This window comes from Lepidochelys olivacea, assembly GCF_965140295.1.
Source record: "Lepidochelys olivacea isolate rLepOli2 genome assembly, chromosome: 14".
Taxonomy (NCBI): Eukaryota; Metazoa; Chordata; order Testudines; family Cheloniidae; genus Lepidochelys; species Lepidochelys olivacea.
This window is the reverse complement of record NC_140424.1, coordinates 24,449,625-24,471,851: the sequence shown is the minus strand read 5'-3', so window position 1 is coordinate 24,471,851 and position 22,227 is coordinate 24,449,625.

The window sequence follows — 22,227 nt, the reverse complement described above, 5'->3', positions numbered from 1 at the left end:
TCAGTTGGGTCAGAAATAAACATTTGGATGGTGTTTTGCTACTTCTGTTTCTAGACCCCTCTGAAGTTCAAGGGGCAGCTACAAGGTGGCAGGTTCTATGTCCCTTTACAGGGAGGCTGTTCTCTTCTGTTCGGCCACCATGTTACAGGGATTGAACCCTGCACAAACCTACTGAATTCTGCATGTCCATACTGTGGAAGTTTTGGCTATGTGAAATGCAGAGAAATCTGGGAAGTGAGCCTGGTGCTCTGGTCAGAGGAACGCAAGGTCAGAGCCAGAGCTAGTAAGATGAGGGTTGTGTTCTGTTACTCTCGTTTGAGTTCCTAGTCAAGGCAAAATGCAGGAAGGGGCAAAGTTTGTAAGACTGGGCGTAAGCTGGAGAATGAATGGACATTACTGAAGCAGTGTGGGACACTCCCTCTCACGGGAACATGGACAGAAAAGAGAGGACCCTGGAGAGATTTCACACCACAGTTGGTTTCAGTGTGAGTTTGGGGAAGGAAAGGAGTGGAATGAGCAGCTGTTCCTTGTGGATGTCAATTCGGCTGTGTGGATCAGTGAGGAGAATCATGCCTAGAGGGGGAATGAAAGTGCAATGCCTGCTATAGCAAGGGGCGAGGAGAGGCCAAAACTCCCATCTCACAAGGGCTCCTCTACATTCTACTAATGCAAAAGGGAAAGTTTCTGACGTGTTCTCCACAGCAGGCTCTCTGGCCAGTGCACTGCCATGAATCACATGTGTAGGTGCTAATCCTTCCCAGCTGCGTTAGCCCTGACCTGCTTTCTGACAGTCACTTGCTCCACCTGGTCTCCTCTCCTGGAGAATAGCAGGGTGCTGCTTCTGCAGCGTAGGGTGAGTGTCTAATACCCACCTCTTCCTGTGGCCAAAGTCCAGATACATTCGCACAATTCCAGGCCCATCGGCCCTGCAAAGGCCCTGGGTGATCGCGCTGAGTCACGCTGGGCACCTTTCTCCCCTTAATGAAGATGACATTTCTATACCAGTTTCCTTTGGCTTTGTCCCACCAGTCAAGTCGCCAGCTCAAAGGGCCGGTAGCCCTGCATGCCTCTGCGAATTCACCCCGGGTGCCTAATTAGAGCAGAGCTGCTGAAAGCACTCACCTGGCTGCCTTTGCTGGCAGGGCTCTTACAAATAATTGATAGCGGAACAAGCTTCCAAACAAGGAGCCGGCCAGACTGTTCCCATTGGCCTCCAGATCTGGGAGCACTGCCTGTGTTAATATCCCTAGCACCCACCTCTGCGTCCCTTTAGAATCACACAGCCCTGGTAACTCTGCACTGCTCAGGGGCTGCTTACTCAGGCTGGGGACAACACACAGGCCCTGATTCTCCTGCCTTGCACCCTGTGTGTCACTGACAGCCATACAAAGTGAGGTGTGAAACACCCCCCGATCAGCATGGGGACAGCAGAGAATCCAGCTCTCTGGGTCCAGACTGACCCAGGATCTGTGGGGAGCATCTGACTAGAAGGGTGTTTCAGAAACAAGGTGCTCAGCCCCTGGCTCCTCCTGCAGTGGCCAAAGCAACCAGACAGGAAATCCTCGGGAAACCAGTCATATGTGCCTTTTGCTGCACACTCTGTGTAGGGGGCATGTCAGGGGTGGAGCTCCATCAGAGTATCTATCCTGCAGAGCGTCTGGCTGCAGCTGGGGTAACGTAGAGCAGCCCCAACACTCCCTTAAGCTACACCAGTTGCCACCAAGCAGCCCGTGACTGGGGGACAGAAAGGCAGCTTCGAGCCACCTTCCCACCCCTCTCTCCTCACCTGTGCTGAATGTAAATTTGCCAGAGCTGAGGCCGGAGCCCATTGTGTTGGCCAGGAAGAAGGCTGAGGAAATGCCCTACCACCAGTGCAGCAGGCTTTATGCCCCACAAAACAACCATAGCAGGGACCAGGATCTAGTCCTCTATCTTCCACCGGGAGAGAATAGACCTTTCCTCCTTACTGCTTTATTGAGCCTCCTTAGGTCTCTGCAGACATAAGCAGCCCCAGTTTTCCCCACAACAGGCACCATAGCAGCCACCCTCCCTGTTGTCCCAGTATCATTCTACTGCACCACTCTCCCCCCAAGTGCTTCTTTGCTTTAAGAAGCAACAGGATTGAGCCCCTCCTGGCCGTGCCTAGCCATAAGGGTACAGCTCCCACTGCAGCCCTGAGAAAGGGGCCTAAAGCAGTCACAGGGCAAGCTGTTGCTCCTTCCTGCACTGCAGGGACAGCCCAGCAACATACTGACACTCCAAGTCTGGCCATCAATGCCGTGCAGGGACACAGAGCCCAGGATGCAGCCTCCTAGCCCGCTCCCCCAGACTCCTGTGATTCGACAGACTCATTCCCAGTGTCTTTTTTTCGTACATTTCCTGCAGATGTTTCCAGGCCCTGGGCACAGGCCATTTGTCCTTTATTTTTGCTTTCTACACCTGCCATGATTCTGCCTCGTGAATTCAGTGCTCTGAAGAGCCTTGGTTTTATGGTGCTTCCCTGTTCCATGTGGGTGTATTTGCTGCTCCTTGCACCGGTTTGCACTGCTCCCCAGCGGGGTGTTTTACCTTTTCACAGCAGTCGCCTCTGTTCTGGAGTCAGCTCAGACACTCACGCCAACATTTTCTGAACGTCCTTCTTTAAAACCCCGGCTACCGGACAATCTAATGACGTCCTTCCTTACTGACAGTGGTCACAATGCTCTGCTTGCTCCTGTACAACCGGCAATCCGTTCACACCGTGTATTCCTTTCCAGAATGAAATGCTCATCAGACTGGTTGGGGTCTATCTCTTTCCTGGGCAAAGGCAGTTGATTTATAAATGTTTCCAGTTTTGCTCCTCGATCGGCCCTGCGCTTTGCCTCGGTCTCTGAAGGGTCAAACTACAGCATGTTCTTTTCCCCTTCTTTATGCTGGTTTAAAGGGAGCTGACCTCTGACACCCTGTCAAGTGACAAATCACAGAAAGACTCACTTTCTTCTGACAGTGAACTAGGAACTTCGGGCCCAATTCAATGCCCACTGAAATCAGTAGGAGACCTTCCACTGACCTCAGGAGACATCGGCTCAGGCCCTTTATTGGAAAGAGGGAAACAGGATTATCCCTTTGCTGCTCTCACTGCTTCATTCTCTCTGCCCAGATCCTGCCCCAGACGCTTCTTGCCCGGCTGCCTGCTAAATTTTTAAAAAAACTGAACATTGCAGCCTCCCAAACCCCTTCGCTTATTGGTTCTCCCTTAATAACCATGCAGGAAAGGCCAATAATCCCAGCACATTTCCTAGAGGAAAACTTTTCAGAATTCCTGATGGCTTCAGTCCAGGTTAGAAAGCAGCAGCCATTTGAAATAAGTTTTTCATTGTTCCAGATGAGTGCAGGAATAAAGAAAGAAATAAAGAGAATGCCAAAAAGGAGAAGTGGTCTATCCTTGTAACACTAAAACCAAATAACTGCATCTCAGTAACTGGGTAACAAGGAAGCACAGGGAATTTCCTTCCAGAGAGGATGTACAGCTCAGAAGGAACGAAGTGGGACCACAACCACTCTCTCTCCTCAGGGCTTGGTCTGTAGGTCTCTTTGTTCTAAGTTTCCAGCTGGCAGACACAGGGATCTTAGGAAGCCTCTTTGAGCAGCAGCAAAATCTCTTACTCTGGGTTAAGGAGGCCTGGGAGAGTCCAAATCAAGCTAGGCACATTAGCACCTGCAGTGATCCAGCAGCTCCTGTCAAATGGCCCAGCAGATGGGATTCAGTTCGGTTGGTTTTGTCCCAGTGGATCATAGGATTTTAATATCACACACTTCAGTTTAACAAATGTGTGTGGAATGGTGTCTGGGTGGGAGCCTGGCACAGCCTTGGCTGAGTTCTGGGGCTAGGGTTGCCAACTTTCTACTAGCACAAAACCGAACACCCTTGCCCCACCCTCTGCCCTGCCCCTTCTCTGAGGCCCCTCCCCATGCTCACTCCATCCCCCCTCCCTCTGTTGCTCAATCTCCCCACCCTCACTCACTTGCTCATTTTCACAGGGCTGGCTCAGGGGGTTGGGGTGCGGGAGGTGGTGAGGGCTCGAGCTGGGGGTGCAGGCTCTAGGGTGGGGCCAGAAAAGAGGAGTTCAGGGTGTGGGAAGGGGCTCCGGGATGAGGCAGTGGGCTGGGATGCAGGATGGGGTGAGGGCTCCGGTTGGGGGTGCGGGATCTGGAGTGGGGAAGGGGATGAAGGGTTTTGGGTGCAGGAGGGTGCTCCGGGCTGGGACTGAGGGGTTCGGAGGGCGGGAAAAGAATCAGGACTGGGGCAGGGGATTAGGGCACCGGGGGTGGTGGTGAGGGCTCCAGCTGGGGGTGCGGGCTCTGGGATAGGGCTGCTGGGTATGAGGGGTTTGGGGTGCAGGAGGGTGCTCCGGGCTGGGACTGAGGAGTTCGGAGGGCGGGAAAAGAATCAGGACTGGGGCAGGGGATTAGGGCACCGGGGGTGGTGGTGAGGGCTCCAGCTGGGGGTGCGGGCTCTGGGATAGGGCTGCTGGGTATGAGGGGTTTGGGGTGCAGGAGGGTGCTCCGGGCTGGGACCGAGGGGTTCAGAGGGCGGGAAAGGGATCAGGACTGGGGCAGGTGGGTGGGGCATGGAGAGAGGCTGAGGAGTGCACTTCTGCGTGGCGCTTACCTCAGGCAGCTCCTGGAAGCAGCGGCATGTCCCCTCTCCAGCTCCTATGCGGAGGCACAGCCAGGTGGCTCTGTGCACTGCCCCGTCTGCAGGCACCACCCCTTCAGTCCCATTAGCCAGGAACCTCAGCCAATGGAGCTACAGAGCTGGTGCTTGGGGTGGGTGCAGCACACGGAACTTGCTGGCTGCCCTTATGCCTAGGAGCCAGAGGGGGGACATGCTGCTGCTTCCCGGGACCCACATGGCAGCAAGACAGCCAGGGAGCCAGCCTGCCTTAGCCCTTCTTTGCCACCAACTGGACTTTTAATGTCCCGGTCAGCAGTACTGACTGGAGCCTCTAAGGTCCCTTTATGATTGGGTGTTCTGGTCAAAAACTGGACACCTGGCAACACTATCGCGGGGGTGGGGGGTGGGGGGGTGTCCTAGAACTGGCACAGGTGGAGCACTGGAGGAATAACTAGAACAACTGGGTGAAACTGAGCAAAGGGGAAATTAGACTGAATAGACATTGTAAAGTAATGAATTATTTTTCTGACATTGGGTGTTTCCGCCCTTTGAGCTGAACTCCCATCGGTCAACATGGCCAAATGTGGCCCATGATTTGGAGCGCCCAGCTTGAGACTCCTTGGGCCTGATTCTCCATCGACCTGCCCCGTAGAACGGCCTTTCTGCCAGCCACGTATGGGTGGGCCACTACTACAGGCTCCAGTGGAGGGTTAGGCCCCATGTCCAGAATTGTTGACTTGCACAATTATTTTGCGATTCTCATGATCCTTGGCGTTTAAAGCCTCAGTTCCTGGAGGTGAGCAATGATCTCAAAATCTCACTTTTTTGTTTTTTAAAGAAAATTCAAGTTTCTCATCCTCCTGATTGCCAGAGCCTGAAATAAACCTGAAATTGTGACCCAAACACTCCCTAAAGGCTCAGGATCCAGCAGGCAAGGAAAACAAGCCTAACATATATATATATATATATATTTAATTTCTCGTTATTCTCAAGCCAATCTTGTGATTTCAGGGCAAAGCAGGGAGCTGCCTCATGATTTCTGAACACTTGGAATTGGCAATGCTGCATGCCCCACCGTGGCCACCTCACATCCCAGGAGACAAAGTACATGGCACGGGGCCAAGGCCCAGAGCATGGAACAGGCCCCGGGAACAGAGCAGGCACTGTAGGAGACCCTAGCTAGGGGAATCCTTTCCAGAAGAGATCAGCAAGTGCTCAGCCAGATGGGGTTCAGCTCCAGTGAGCAAACGCTCTTTCCTCAGATGTCTGCCCATGGGGTCATGCTCTTGGCTGGGAGCTTCTGATCCTTCCTGAGATTCCACACACAATAGCTGCTGTGGAAAACTCCTTAGGACGGACGATGGAGGAGATCAGATTGTATAGGTTGAAATTCTTCTCCTGCCCCATTTACTAACATGCCTCCACCTCTAGGGGCCACCTCTGAGGGACAATGCCCCTTCACCTCAAATCGCCCACACAGACCTTGGTCTGTGTGCCGAGGCTGCCTGTGCTGGCAATGGGGCCAATCAGTATAGGGGGTGGATGGTGTGAATACTTGTTCTGTATGTCCCATTGCCTGAACCCAATGGCTTTCCTCTGGGTTTTCCCTCAGTGATGGGTCTGTGAGGGCCCACAAACACTTTCTGTGCTGCCGTTACCTGCTAATGGGACTCATGAAAAGAGATGTTTTAAAAAGAAGTAAAGAAGGTGACTGACAGTCTCGCCATGCCAAGAGGAAGCAGGTAGGAGGCAAGGGCAGACCGCAGAAAAGCCCTGCTGTCGTTTCACAGGAGGCCAAGCATCCGGCAGTTCCCCCAGAGTTTGTGAGATGCTCGTGCAGAACTCAATTATTGCACAAATTGGTGGCCACCTCAGAGCTCCCACAGTGCTCATGGTGCTTGGCTGGAAGGGTGGGGCTGGAGCTGGGCAGAGCTGGGCAGGAAGGTTGGGGATGGAGCTAAGCATAGTTTAGCCAGAAGGTGGCTTCAGGAGCTGAGCTGAGCTGGGCAGGATGGGTGGGGATGGAGCTGGGCAAGGCTGGGCAGGAAGGGTGGGGCTGGGCTGAGGCAAAGATTCTGAGTCTCTCTTTTCATCCCAAAATTTGTAACAAAAAGTCAAACACTATTCATTTTTCTCCTCTTTCAGACATGTCAGCCATCCAATCAGGGACCAGAAACTAAATCACATGATTCAAACAATGACTATTCAAAACAAGCCATTGATGAATGTTTTTAGGCTGAAAATTGTTTGTCAGGAGTATTTGGGGAGCACAAGTAAGAAAACATCCAGAAGGGTCAGGCTGTGTCTGCGATCAAGAAGGTAGCTTAGACAAGTGGATACATTCCACAGGTAAAATTCCTCCTCATGCAGCAGGCCAGCAGCAGGGCTGTGCTCTACTGAGTTGGGATGATCAGGGTGCATAGGGCTGGCTTTTGGCACGGGGATGAATATCACCTGCAATTGATATTGCTTGTAATGAAGGGCCAGATCCTCAGGTGGGGTAACTTGGCATAGCTCCATTAACAACTTACACCAGCTGAATACGAGGGTTGTGGAAGATTCTCTGTCACTGGCAATTTTTCAATCAAGATTAGATGTTTCTAAAAGATCAGCTCTAGGAATTATTTTGGGGAAGTTCTATAGCCTGTAGTATGCAGGAGGTCAGACTAGATGATGGTCTCTAGTAGACTAAAGGTCTCTAGTAAACTGTGGTCACAGACTAGACCAGTGGTCCCTTCTGGTCTTGGAATCTATGAATCCATGAATCTGGACCAAATAGCACAAGAAGCTCCATTAATAACTCCAGATCTCAATGTATATCATGCGAAGGTGCTCAGATCCTACTGTGATATGGGGATAGAGAGAGAGAGAGAGAGAGAGAGATGTGTTTGGGGATGGATGGATAGGTAGAAAGATCTCAGGTTCTGGACCCCTGGGAAGACAGCAGATATGGAGAATATCATTACAGCAGGAGAAAATACCAATAACCCTAACTAATTCAACTACTTCTCTGCATTTCTGAATGAATTTCCCAAAGGAACACCCATTTCTAACAGAACACTTCCACTGTAGCCACCTTTGAGTGATGGAAGATGAATATCACAGTTCACACCAGCTGAATGACTCAGCCATTTTCCTGCAAATGAACCTTGCTTTTAGGAAAGGGAGTCCTCGGGCGACAGGTCATCTTTATATTCAATTGGTTCTGTATTATACAACATGGTTTGTAATTACTGAAGCTGCTTTCAAACTTCATTTAGGGGCTGGGGAACAATTTTTGATTTATGAAATAATATCTTTCTCCTTTTGCAGGGTAAATATTTGGTGCACACAAGGATTGACTCTAATTCATATCTTGCTTCAGGGGAAGTTCTGTAATAATGTTGCTGTGTTAGCAATAAGAGACAATAACTTTGTTATAAACTAGGGGAATTCAAGCACTATCCAGTGTTACTACACTAAATCTTAAAGCGTAAGGACAAGTAAAACAACCACCATTTATTACAGCTGGAGTGCCGGCAACAGTTAGCTTTATGGTCACCCCCGTGTTTGTACCCTCGCACCTGTTTCCAATCACACATAACTTTCCTCTTTCAGACTGAAATTTTCTAGGCCTAGTCATTGTTTTTAATGTTTGAGCCTAAATTGTTCACTGTATTCACAGATCTGCTGCTTCCAAAGAAACAGTATACCCAGCTTAACAGTATACCCCAGATCACCACTCCTCTTAACACACAGCACTTAGATATGTTTATAGTGAAATCAGGCAGAGGTTTCTTTGGTACAGCATGGAGATTCAAAGCTATAGCAAGTAGAAATATTGGGAACAAATGATCACATGTAAAATAAAATGATAACATGTATTCTGGACCTTAGACTTAATTAGAAAGCCTTTCTCATTTCTAGTAAAGTATTGCTCATCAGCACTTCACAGCCAGGCTGGCTGTGACCCTCTTTTCATGAGACAAACCATGCTGTCGTCTTGCCTCCTGGGTGTTTTTGCATTCCCTGTGTGACAGAACAGGGTAAAGTCCAGACTAGTGAGTTGCTATGTGATCCCTGACCTCTTACATGGGGTGCCCCGTACAATGCTTTGTTGCTGTAGCCTGGACTGCTCACAAACAGCCTCCAGCATGCAAGTCACTCCGATCCATGTGTGTGCATGTGCTGCCAGGGGCTAGTTGGCTCTTACCAGCTTGGGTTATGCTGCAGGGTGACCCCAACACCTCCACCCCCAGACCTGGATTTCCCCCCAGAAATGTATCTCCTGTGCTGCCCAGCCCTCTCCTGCACAGTATGAATATATTAAGTCCATAATTCCTTTATGGGAATAGTATGCACACACCTTGTTATGCCTCTACCCAGTCACTTCAACTTGAACACACTGGATTAGATGAAAGTATACAACAAGCTCATTAACTACAAAGAGAGAGATTTTACGTGAGTACAAGTAATGAGGCATAACAGTCAGAAAGGGTTACAAGAAAAATAAAGAGAAGACATTTACTGATGCCTAGCTTAACAAACTCTATTGGATTCAAGAAAAGTTTCTCACCAGATGCTCCAGCAGATTACTGACCAAACTCTCAGACCCTTCCCCAGAGTCCAACCATTGCTTCCATTGTCCCTGTGGTTGCAGTGAATGCGATAGGCAGGGAGAGAGGGGGGTGTGACTTGGAGTGTTTGTCCTTCCTTTTTGTAGTTTCAGTCCCCCTCTGGAAAGACATTTCCAGCTGAGAATCAGGCCAAAGGGTCAGTGTGGAAGGATATTCCCTGATAGTTTCTTCAAGTGTTTGAACTTCCTTTGTCTTTGCTTCCTGCTTGATGACTCCACTTACTGCTTAAATGCAAGTTAAGCAGAGCTCACATTCCTTTGTGTAGGTGTTTGCCAACCTCAGTTTGGGCCGGGCTGTGGGGTTTGGAACAGGTGTTAATAACACCATACAGGAATATCCTATAACTTCATATGCAATGCTGTCACACATATTGTACCAAGACAGTAATGACCAGCAAATAATGAATTTTCAAATGATACCTTACAAGGCATACTTTAGACAAAGTTTATTTTAATAGTGGGTAGGATGTGAATGCAGGGATGTATTCTGTCGCACCCTGATATACACGACTAATTTGTTGGTCTTAGTCATAAACGGGACACTTCCCTGCTGATTGCTTTTCCTGTGGGTTTTCTCTCTTGTAGATTTCACAATCTTTCAATGGGTATCTGGCTCAGTATGCAAATAGGCATCCATTGTGTGGCATACAATACACAGTACTCTCATGGACAGATAGAGAGATGAGTGTTTGTTAACTCCTGTCTGAAAAGAACATCTCTGAGGTATGCCACTGCCTGGTGATCTGCCTGAACTTCCAGACCTTAAGAATATATTTCTTAGTACAGATACATGATTCCTTAAATATTATCAGCATGTACATGTCACAATGATTAAGATGACTAGTTGCTCTTGGCTGTCAGCAGAGACCTCACTATTATGAATATATCTGACTTAGGGGATCCCTGTAAAACTGTGGTACCCTCTGCCATTTAGCACCAAGGAGTCACACACGGGCTCAGTTCCTACCTCCACCACAGACTTCCTATGGGACCTTGGGGAAGTCACTTAGCCTACTTATGCCTCAGTTCCCATCTGTAAATGGGGATAACAGCGGTGCTGGGCCATCCGATAGGGTCAAAGAGCACAGAGACCAGATAATAGACACACACCTCTGATAGACCCCTTCTGCAAATTCTAAAAAGACAATGCAGAACATAGCTGCTAAGTCCATCCCTGACCTCCTCCAGGTTGTGGGTATATGTGTGTGTACAAATGGTATGGCCAGGTTCAAGAGGCCCAGGGCAGACAAAGGAATTTTGAGGGCAATAGAAAGGGCAACCCTTGAAGAGAAGGAAGGAGGCAGAGGCTGCAGGGGTGTGGACTGTCCCCCAAGACCCAGACATGGGGGTGTCTGGAGAAGCTGTGTCTACCTGAATTAGGTCAGACAGCTCTGCAATTAAACTGTTTGTTGCATTACTGCCCCTTTGCTTCTGGTATGCCATGTTCCCCCTGCTGAGATTAAACAACACTCTGTTTTGAACAGACTGGTGCTGTGTTCACAGCCCCAAAGGGAAGTCATGCAGGGCAGCCAGATCCAGTTGGAGCCTGCTGAACTGTCACACAGGGGACTGTAGCCTGGGTCTGAGAGTGGGAGAATCACAAGTCCCACCCCAGGGAGGTGAAGCCTAGAGACCTAAACCTGGAGAGAATGGGTGCACTTCGGCAGATTAGCATAGGGGCTCAGAGGCACAGAAAGCCTGGAACTGCGACATCCTGCATCTCTTCTTTCTTTCTTTCTTTCTTTCTTTCTTTCTTTCTTTCTTTCTTTCTTTCTTTCTTTCTTTCTTTCTTTCTTTCTTTCTTTCTTTCTTTCTAAATCTCTGAGCTTTCTGTAATCATCAGAAAAGGAAACAAATTATTCAATGAGGGTTTGATCTCAGGATGTGCAAAGCTGAAGGGCTACAGAACGGAGAAATTTTTTCTTCGTGCTTTGCTTGTATCATAATAATGGTACTTTAATAATGTCTTTGATCTGAGAGTCCCAAAGCACTTTACAGACATTATGGGGCCACCGGAGGGACTCTGTAGTTAAGGCTATAAGACACATTCCATTATACGTCTGATTTTAATCCCCCAACTTGCTAACTTTCTGAAGACAGCTCCTTCCTGCATCATAGCTCCCATTGCTGGTCTCTGCCCAGAGAACATTTTGGGTATGTGTGAATATCTGAGTTTAATTGGACAGGCTTTTTTGAGTTATGGAGCTTTGACAAAATATTGGGGGTAAAAATTGTTCTAGTTGTTGGGTTTTTTCAGCTTATTGTTCATTAAGAACCAAGGCATAAGGCTGGTTTTGGCATATTGGGATGGATAAGCTTTCAGTTATTAGAGAATGTCTGCCCACCAGGTTGTAACAGGCCAGACAGATGGACAGGAAAAACTGAGAAAACAATTCACAGGGAATAGTATAGTCAATGAATTTTGTCCTGATACTGATCCTGATTCAACCATGAAGATTCTCAGACCCCATCAAGTTCCAAAGCCTGGGAAGGACAGCTCCACCCACAGGTGTAGGCACTTGATGAAAATACTCTTGCAGATGGTGAGCTCAGTGGTGTCTCCTGTCCTGCAGGGCTGGGCTCAGCCCATTGGCTCTCACCACTCACAGATTTGGTGGAGTCTGCCAGTGGGTCAGTTGGCATAAGCATCTCCATGCAGACAGGGCCTTTCTCCTGCAATGCCCCACCCTGCCCCTTTTTTGACCCTGGCAGCACCAGAAGCAGGGGCTTAGGATCTCATCCCTTCCCCCAGGATTTCCCTCCCCCACCAATCACCTCAAGATCTGCCCCTTCCCCTGGGATTCACCTTTCCCCCTGTCACCTCAGGATCCATGTGGGGACAAAATTAGAAAGACCAAGGCACAAAATGAGATTAAACTAGCTAGAGACATAAATGGTGACAAGAAAACATTTTTCAGATACATTAGAAACAAGAGGAAGACCATGGACAGGGTAGGCCCGTTCCTCAATGAGGAGGGAAAGACAATAACAGAAAATGCAGCCATGGCCAAAGAGTTAAATTCTCTTTTTGTTTCAGCTTTCACCAGAAAGGTTAGCAGTGATTGGATGACAAACCATAATGAGAAAAAATGTGTACATGGGTAGGATCTGAGGCTAAAATAGGGAACAAACAAGTTAAGAATTACTTAGACAAGTTAGATGACTTCAAGTCGGCAGGGCCTGACAAAATACATCCCAGAATACTTAAGGTACTGGCCGAAGAGATCTCTGAGCCATTAGTGAGTATCTTTGAGAACACATGAAGGACTGGAGAGATCCCAGAAGTCTGAAAAAGGGCAAATATAGTACCTATCTATAACAAGGAGAATAAGAACAATGCAGGGAATTATAGACTAGTCAGTTTAACTCTGGTATCCTGAAAGATAATGGAGGAAATAATCAAACCATCAATTTGCGAACACCTAGAAGATAATAAGGTGATAGTAACACTCAACATGGATTTTGTCAAGAACAAATCATGTCAAAGCAAACTAATATTCTTCTTTGACACAGTAACTACAAGCTTTGTGGATGACGGGGGAGGGTGCAGTAGATGTGATATATCTCAACTTTAGTAAGGCTTTCAATACGGTCTCACATGACCTTCTAAAGTTTACAGATGATATCAAGCTGGGAGGGGTTGCCAGGGCTTTGGAGGACAGGATTAGATTTCAAAATGATCTTGACAAACTGGAGAAATGGTCTGAAGCAAATAGGATGAAATTCAATAAGCAAAAATGCAAAGTACTCCATTTAGGAAGGAACGATCAATAGCACAAATACAGAATGGGGCATGACTCCCTAGGAAGGAGTACTACGGAAAAGAATCTGGGGGTCAAACTCAGCAGGAGTCAACAATGTAATACTGTTGGAAGAAAAGTAAACATCATTCTGGGATGTTGTGAGGAGTTGTACTTGTCTTCTGCAGCTCCCTACAGGAGGCTCTGTGGTCCTGCTACACCCTGCTCCCGGAAGTAGCAAAGTGACAGAAAGGAGCAGTGATGGTAGGTCCTTCAGGACTGCCTAGAGAAGCCTCGTGGAAGCAACCAATCAGAGCCAAGCAGGCTCAGTTAAAAGACGCTGCAAGGCTATAACAGTTCAGTTCTAGTCTGGGGCTATAGGGGTGCTCAACTCTGCAGGACCTTGAGGTATAGCCAGAGTTTGGTTCTGGTTATGTTTTGCTTAATTGGGTTTAGAGGGAGAGAGGGGTTCTAAGAACCTTAATCCTCAGATAAGGGGTGAAGCTAAAAGAGGCCAGGTGGGAAGAGGCCCAGGGAAGTAGCAGCAATGAATTGAAGTGAGCAGTGCATGGTTTCTGTGTATAGGGTCCTTGGGTTAGATCCCAGAGTAGTGGGCAGGCTTGGGTTTTCTTCACCAGCCACAGCAGTGTAAACCCCAGGAAGGGGACAGGGCTTATTTGAGAGCCTGAACAAAGAGCTGAATTTAAAAGGCCCAGGGACAGACTGAAGACCCTCATAAGAGCAGCAGGACTGTTCATTTATTGGACTCTTTACTACCCTGGAAGGGGTTCATTTGGACTTTGTGATTTGGCTGGAGGGCCAAACCACAGGAGACCCACCAAAGTCATCCAGCAGGTGAGAAAAGGAATGCAGTACCACACACAGCTGCTCGGAGATGCTCAAGGGGTGAGTGCCACTGGTAACAGGATGAATTAGCAGGGATGTTCTAAGCAAGTCAGGAGAAATAATTCTTCCACTCTATTCAGCACTGATAAGGCCTCAGCTGGAGTTCTGTGTCCAGTTCTGGGCACCACAGTGGGGGAAAGAGGCGGAGAAAGTCCAGAGAAGAGCAACAAAAATTATTAAAGGTGTAGAAAACATGACCTATGAGGAAAGATTGCAAAAACTGTTGTGTTTTTTTTTTTTTAGTTTGGAGAAGAGAAGACTGAGAGGGGACATGTAACAACCTTTTATGTATTTGAAAACTATTATCAAGGAGGAGGGTGAAAAATTGTTCTTGTTAACCTCTGATGATAGGAGAAGAAGCAATGAGCTTAAATTGCAGCAGGGGCGGTTTAGGTTGGACATTAGGAAAAACTTCCTAACTGTCAGGGTAGTTAAGCAGTGGAACAAATTACCTAGGGAGGTTGTGGAATATCCTTCTTTGTAAATTTTTAAGAGCAGGTTGGACAAACATCTGTCAGGGGTGTTCTAGATAATATTTAGTCCAGTCTCTTTGCAGGGGACTGAACTAGGTGACCTATTGAAGTCCTTTTCAGCCCTACGTTTCTATGATTCCCCTAGTCATGCCCTCCCCTCTCCCAGCCCCATCACCTCAGGACCCCTCCCCTCCCCCCAGTCACCTCAGGAAGTCCCCTTCCCCCCAATCACCTCAGGAGCTGCCCTTTCCCCTGGAACTTTCCTTCACCCCCCCACCACCTCAGGATCCCCTGGCACACTTGTCCAGTCCCAGTGAACCTCATCCTAATCCCCAACACAGGGACTCCCCACTCTTCACCAGCCCCATTTCCTGGTCTCTGGATCCCCCAGGATCTCCACTCAGACAGGTCTCTCCCACTCCGTGTATGACATGGCACCTCTTCCCTTGTGGCCTGCTTCAGATGTGGCTCCCGAGCCTCCCTGCCTGGTGGAGCCTCCTGCAACAGGCCCTTTTCAAACTTTACCCTTCCCAGGAAGCCCTGCTCAGGAGCCAGGAATCCAGCATGCAGGCAGGGCCCTCCCCACGGGACACCCATTCCCCTGTCCTGGCCCTGGCATGGCCAGACGCAGGGTTTTGCCTGATGAGGTGTGTGCAGGGACAGGGGGGACTCATAAAATGACAAAGCAGAGTTGGCGGGGGGAGCGTGAGCCCCTTCTAGCCCGAGCCACCCATTACACAGGGCAAAGAGTCAAGGAACTTGTGAATTGTTATCCTCTACCATGGACACAAGACCAAGACCACCTTGGTTTTCTGACACCCAGAGCCAGATGAAGAGAGAGGGCTGGAAACTGGAGCCCCGGTGGCAGAAAATGGAGGCTGAAACAGGCTGAAATATTGAGCATTTCTCCTACCCTTTACTGAGGCTGCATCACAGACCAAGTGAGCCTTCCAGCACCACAGGGGAGGCGAGCACATCAGACCTGTCCTCCGCTCTCTATGCTGGCTTTCCACAGAACATCAAGTCACGTTCCAGGTCTCGGCCCCTGCCTTACCTGGGCTCTGTACCTTGGGCACTGCACATCTGACGGAGCCTAAAGCTCTGGGATGAGGGCCATGACTGGCTGCTTTGCTCCATTGACTAAGTGGAACTTTCTCCCACAAGGGTAAAGTTCATCTGTGTGGGCACAGAGCTTTCTCGGGGGCTGCTCTGAGACCTTGGAACTAAGGACCACCCAAACATTGTCTTGTTCTGCTCCAAATCCCACGCGCACTTCTCTGACTTGCTTTCTCCGATATAAACACAGAGCATCAGGGACATCCCAACCAACAACCTACCAAAACAAACCCTCCTCTGCGCACACAGTTCTCCCCCTGGGGAAAGGATGGGAGACAGAATGAACCATAGGGGACAGATGTTAGTCACCTTGCTTTATGCTCTAGTGGAAGATGCTTAGATACTGTGATGATCCTGGTGAGAGATGTACCTGAAATCTGCTTTGGAACCACAAGACATTGTCTGAGGGCAGCTCAAGATTCTGGGCAAGAGATCCTGGCAAAACTCCCAGTGACGTCACTAGTGCCAGGATTTCACCCTGTTTCTACAGCAGAGTCATTCACTCATTTCCGACACAGCCAGATCATCAGTCACGTGCGGCTGGTCATTGGTGGAGCCAGGGAGAGGCCTCTGCATGATGAGCAATGGGAGTTCCTGTTCACTCTGACTGCTCATTTTTAAAATTCTGCTCAGTGGCCCATGAGGGGGCTCCGGGTATCCCCTAATGAAGCTCTGAGGGCTTGGGTGGTGGAGAAGAGCTCTGCATCAGAGTGAGGGTCTCTCAGCAGGCTCTGTGGTTCAGCATTGGGAAGCTGGCCAGCTAGGCACACTCAGTCCCCTTCTTGTTACCCTAGTTTGATATGCATTTAAATCAATCCCCAGCACAGGGTTTGGCATCAAGTGTGGCCCACATCTCTGGCAGATAGCCTGGGTCTCCCTGTTCCTACAGGTGCAGAGGAGCTCCTGCTGACCTCAGTGGGTCTGTCTGCACTGCAACTGGGAGAAAGGCTCCCGCTAGAGGGGCTCGACCTAGTGCGCTAAAAATAGCAGTATGGACATTGTGGCTTGGACTGGTGCTCTGGCTCTCAAGCCCATCCAGCCCCCTAGTGTTTAGCTCTGGTAGCACAAGTCTGTCCATGGCTGTTGTTATCCCTTCTGCTGTAACGCAGCCCCTGAGGGGCTTACTGGAGCGTGAGGTGAGCTCTCCTTCCTGCACCTTGACTCCAGGCCCTGCGGCTTCTTAACTGCTTCCCTCCTGGGAGCAGGATTAAGGCCTATTGCAGAGCAGGGCACCAATAGTCACAATGAGCTAGTCTCGATGGATCTGAAATGTACTAAGATGCTCCTAACCATAGTGGAGAAAGCTCCTGCCTGGCAGGGTGAATTTACCCCTCTGTACCGTAACATGTAGGTACGATCCCTGATAAGCACATGCTCTTCATCTGAGAAGAGTTTGGGTCTTTCCCGAGCCCCAGAGGCATGTGTCCCGCTCCTGGCATGGCCTCCCTGGTAGCGCACACCGCCCTAAGCGACGGGCTGTGACCAGGGATGTGACAGCATGTCCAGGGGAATTACATGGCTCTCAGTACCCCAGCTTTGATAGCAGGAAACAAGCACACACGTTCTTGCCTTGTATCCTGAAAGGAGATACATTGGGGTGGTCCGGGCCCTCATCAGCTCCTGTAGTGACAAATGCAACGTCCTCCCTCCTGCCTTCGACAAACGCCATCTCCTCCTCCCCCCACCCCCAAAAGGTTAAAACACCGCAGCTAAGCTCATCTTCCTGGCTCCCCTTCTCCACCATGTCACACATCTTGGCTTGTATGGCCCTGCATGGCTTAGTCCTGACCTACTGATCGTCTCTTATACAGTACCAAGCCCCAGATCCCACCTCTGCCCTGCCAGCAATCATCCTCCAGGCCCCTTCAGGCCAGCCTTCATCTGTCCAAATTTCCTACAAGCAGCTTTGTGCTTTTTCCTGCGCTGCCTCTTATGCCTTGCCGCAGTTATCCACAAAGCCACAACACTGACCCCCTTGAAATCGCTACATACACCTACTGCCATGGTGCCTAAAAAATGCTCAGGCAGCTGATGCGCTGTGACCATGGCTTATTATACTAATAACCATCATCACCAAGTGCTTCCCCATTTGTCTATTGTATCCAGCTGTTGCCTCTCCTCTTATATCAAGATTGTGAGCTATCAGGTCAGGGATCATCTGTTCATGATGCGTTTGTATAGCTCCAAGCACAATGAGCCCTGAGCCCTGAGTGGGGCCGCTAGACGCTGCTACCATCACCAATAATTATAATAATTAACAGTCCTCTTCCTTATATAAAAACTGTGGTCAGTTTAGCCAGCTGTAGAGGTAAATGGCATCAGTGTATCTTTATTAATATGGATACTCAAAAAGCATATCTGCCCACAGCTCTAGACACTGAAATATAACTAGCTAGATAAAGACATTTTTCCATGTGTGTGCAATTCATTATTGATTGGGTCTCTGGGTGAAATGCACCCCTGTGCAGTGCACCAGTGCAAAGACTGAACATCACTAATAGTTCTAATTAGACACTAATATAGACACTAATAATCACCACCTCCACCTGCCACTTTTCACCAGTAGATCTCAGAACAGTGTCCTCGGGAGGTTAATATCATTAGTGTTCTTTTGCACATGAGGAAACTGAGAAAGCGAGAAGAAGCGAACCAGCAGGCTTGTGACAGAGGCAGGCATAGAACCAAGGTCTTCTGAGTCAGCTAGCCATTAAGCTACCCTGGCTCCCTCCTTAACCTAGACCTTCAATGATCAAAGTCACAATTCTCTGCCAACTGTTGGAATTCTTGTGAATTGCACTGAGGGCCATTGGCTGACATCAGTTCCTCAGGCATTCTTGTGCAAAGGTGTTGTTGCATTCTCCAATCTCTGTGGGAATATTTATGTTTCCCAGTGTATTCCTCTAGCTCAGAGAAATGACTGACACTGCTCTCCATTGTGAAAAGGTCTGAGTTCTCCTTCCTCCAGGATCTGGGAAGGATCATGGGCTCCTTTGCAGTAGGGGAATAGACACACATGTGGCAGGCCATGACAGCAAATGCCAGGCCATGACAGCAAATGCCAGGCCCTCCCCAGCTCCCATGTGTCATAAATGAATTATCGTTGCCATTTCCGATCTCAGTGAGTGCAAAGCCAAAAGGCTTTGCAGATCAAATCAGCCAAAAGTGATGACCTGCAACATCAGTCTGTGCATCCTCATGTTCACAACTGCCTCTCTTAGTCCTGGGCTCTGACTACACCACAGCTTTCCTTTCCTACCGTGCGGGGTGGAAGGATTCACAGCTGGACAGGACTGCATACATCCCTTTGCCATGGCTGCATCGTTTATTTCCATGGAAACAGAAGGAATGTTTGCCTTGGAATGGAGCAGTAAGCAGAGAAAGAGTTTTCCTACCCTGGAGAGAGCCACGGCTCCCCTGGAGCCCTGTTCAACTTATGGTGGATGGCAAAAGCAGAAACTGCCTCTAAGCGCACAGCACAACTATTTGTCTATCATGGAGACAAGACTGGCAAGCAACTGGCTAATGCCATTAACACACCACACTCCAGGAATTTGAACTAAAAGGGGAGAGCAGGTGGGCTGAGACAGAATGGTACTGAGCAGAGCTTTGATTGATTTTTATAAGGTTTCATATAGATGATCTCTCCTAGCACACAAGTGCTTTTTTGCAAAGAATCAATCCCCCCTCCTTGAGAATTAATGCGAGAGAAATAGTCAATGCTCCCTCAACCCTCGAAAAGCTGCTCGCTGCATCTATTTAACGGAGCACGTGCTGGTTTGTCTTGATCGCACATGACGTGTCTGCACCTCGTGTGAGAGCAGTTTGAGGCAGGGACCATATCTCAGGTCCTGGAACCTTTTGTGTGTTATATGGATCATTAATAAACCTGTCTGTGAGGCCTGATTTTCGAAGGCTCCCCTGTGCAGCTTTAGCGTGGTGATTTTGTATAGAATACATGGTAATTGAAGTATAAGCCACATATTGTGCCTTAATTTCTTTTAACAGGACAGGGATGTTCATTAAAAACAGCATTTGCCGAGTGAATTGTATCTTGTGCCCTCTGTGCAGCATGCGTATTGCCGTTAATGACACAGGGCTAAATTATTGCTGCAATATTGATGGAGGAAAAACACCCTCAGTGTATTCAGAGGCTCCAGTGAAACAATTAGCAGCTCCCAAGCGCAGATTTCAAAGTGGCCAGAAAGCTGGAGCTCAATAGCTTTAATTTTGGGGAAAAACAAAACCAAACCAAACTCTGTTTAAAATTGACTCCCGGGGCTCCTATTACAAAATGCTCTTTATATCAGGTTTGCATCCAGGAGTCACTGACTCCCGGGATCCTTGGAGTTGGACAGGAGTTCTATTGGGGCATGTAGCGCAGACCCTATTTTATTGCTAGCCTGGTTTCATTATTCCTGGTCCCCTAGGGGGTAGTGGCTGACCTATGCTTTGAACACCCTGAAGCAAAACCTAGCACAGCTGAATAATGCCAGAGGAAACATCACAATGAGGGAAACATTAGCCTATCTTGAAGGCACAACCAGGGAACCGATATTAGGTAGAAATGCGAGGGGTGGCCTGCAGTCATGGTGCGATCAGGTTGCCAGTCACTTTCCCTGGAAGCCCTAGATACTGATGCTGGAAATGCCACTTACCAGAGTGGAGCATGCCAGATCTGTAGGGTTTATGTTGTTTTTGGGCATTTGGTACATTTGCTTTGAGGCACTGCAGGGTTTCTCCAGCTGTATCCCGGCACAGCCCCACTGAAGGCGCAGAGAGAGCCAGGCCCCCATCTCACCTACCCCAGTCTAAGAGTAATGCCATTGATTTCAAATGAGTTCCTCCGGATTGATGCCAGTGCAGCTGAAATCCCCAGGGTAGGTTGTGTCTGACTGCACATGGGTGTGCAAGCAGTCTCTGTGGATGTGCAAGGAGCCTTTCCCCATTTGTGCAAGAGGTCAGGCAAAATCCCACTGGCATGACTAGTAAAACCTGTACATGGCAGTGTGTGCTCTGTCTGTGACACACTCAGTTAAGCAACCAACTGGCTTCTGACTCATTGCAGTAAGGGACTGGTGTCCTCTATGTCCCAAGCTGAAGTTGTGCTGGACAATCTGTATCCTTTAGCTGATTTACCCAAGGAAGGTCAGCCAGTTCTCTCTGGTGAGAGAAGATTAATGCACAGTGTGGCACCTTCCACCCAGAGGGAAGAGAAAGAGAGAATGAAATATCCTCTGTTGGAGAGGGAGAACAAATTCCCCCCTTTTGTTATACAATTTAATAGGGATTTGGAATCCTCTCTCCAGGTTTTTATGAGGCCATTAGCAAATCCCATTTTTTCACTTTTTTTATATGTTTACCGCATTTCAGGGAATCCATAAAAAGTGATTTGTGAGCAATAAAGTATCTTGATGGGATGAATTAATGGTGCGGGTTTGACAGAATATCATGGCATTGGATTTCTAAGTGTGAAAACTCCTATTCTCTTTTCATTTACATGAGTGTAATTACATGGACGTCACAGAGTTATGCCCGCTTTACATCAGAGTATGTGAGATCAGAATCTGGCTGAAACAATGGAATTCTGTCCAAAGTAGAACTGGGTGGACAACTGATTGTTCGGTTCGGTGGCCAAACACAAAAATTCGTGGGGAAAAATTGGTTTCAGGTTGAACAAATCATTTCACGGCCCTTTCAGGTTTGCTTTTGGTTGGGTTTTTTTGTTGCTGTTTGTTTTTGCCTTTGTTTGTTTTAGTTCAATCTAGCTAAAGTTGAAAAAGAAATGTCATTTTGAAAAATCGAAACGTTTCATTTCAAAAATGTCAAAACAAAATGTTTCGGCTTTTTCAGAATTTTTTCCTATTCTGTTTTGGCCAAAACTATTCACCAAATTCCAGCTAAATTCATGAACAGCTCTGGTCAACCCCACACTGCATTTTTTTGGCAAATAAACTATTGACTGAAAAAAATTCACTCAGCTCTAATCCAAAGGCCTCACCAGGGTACCAAGTCTCAAAGGTAGAAAATGATATTGCAGAAAGCATAATATATTATGGATACATTTAATTAAACACATGAAATCTCAGATTCCTGAGTCAGCATTTCTCAGGGAATTAATTCACAGACCAATCATAAATGTGAAATCACACTGGGTTCATCAGGGGAGAAAGGTGTAAACTGAGTGACGTCTCTTCCACTGACGGACAGACGAGGTGCAATTATACAGTCTATTTTCCTAGCCAGGTGCTGGCTGGCGGGGGTGCACCCATGTAATTCAAATTGCCATTAATGGAGGCTCTCTGCATAACCCCACAATGCCGTTAATGGGAGAATAACCCCCTAGTGTTGGCTGGAAGGAGCTGGGCTGCTATTTGTCCTCTGTTCCCCTGTCCTGTGCATTTGCACTAAGTTCACACCCTACACCCCAGCCTGTCTTTCTGGAGCATTTATTTGCTTGTTGCTTTGAAACCACTCTCCTCTGAGAGTGACTGAATTTCTCCCTTTGATGCAGTTCATTCAAACTCCAGGATGCCTATCTGTGGCCAGAGGGCCAAACCTGACCTGGATCCATCCAGAGGAGAAATGGCTGAACAAACCCCAGCATGAGATTCTTAGAAGCCTTCAGAATCCTGTCCTCCTCTCTGATTCCCTCTTCACCTGACCTCCTGAAGGGATCACACAGCCTGCAGCTGCCCTGGTGCCTCTGGAGTTTGTTTTTGT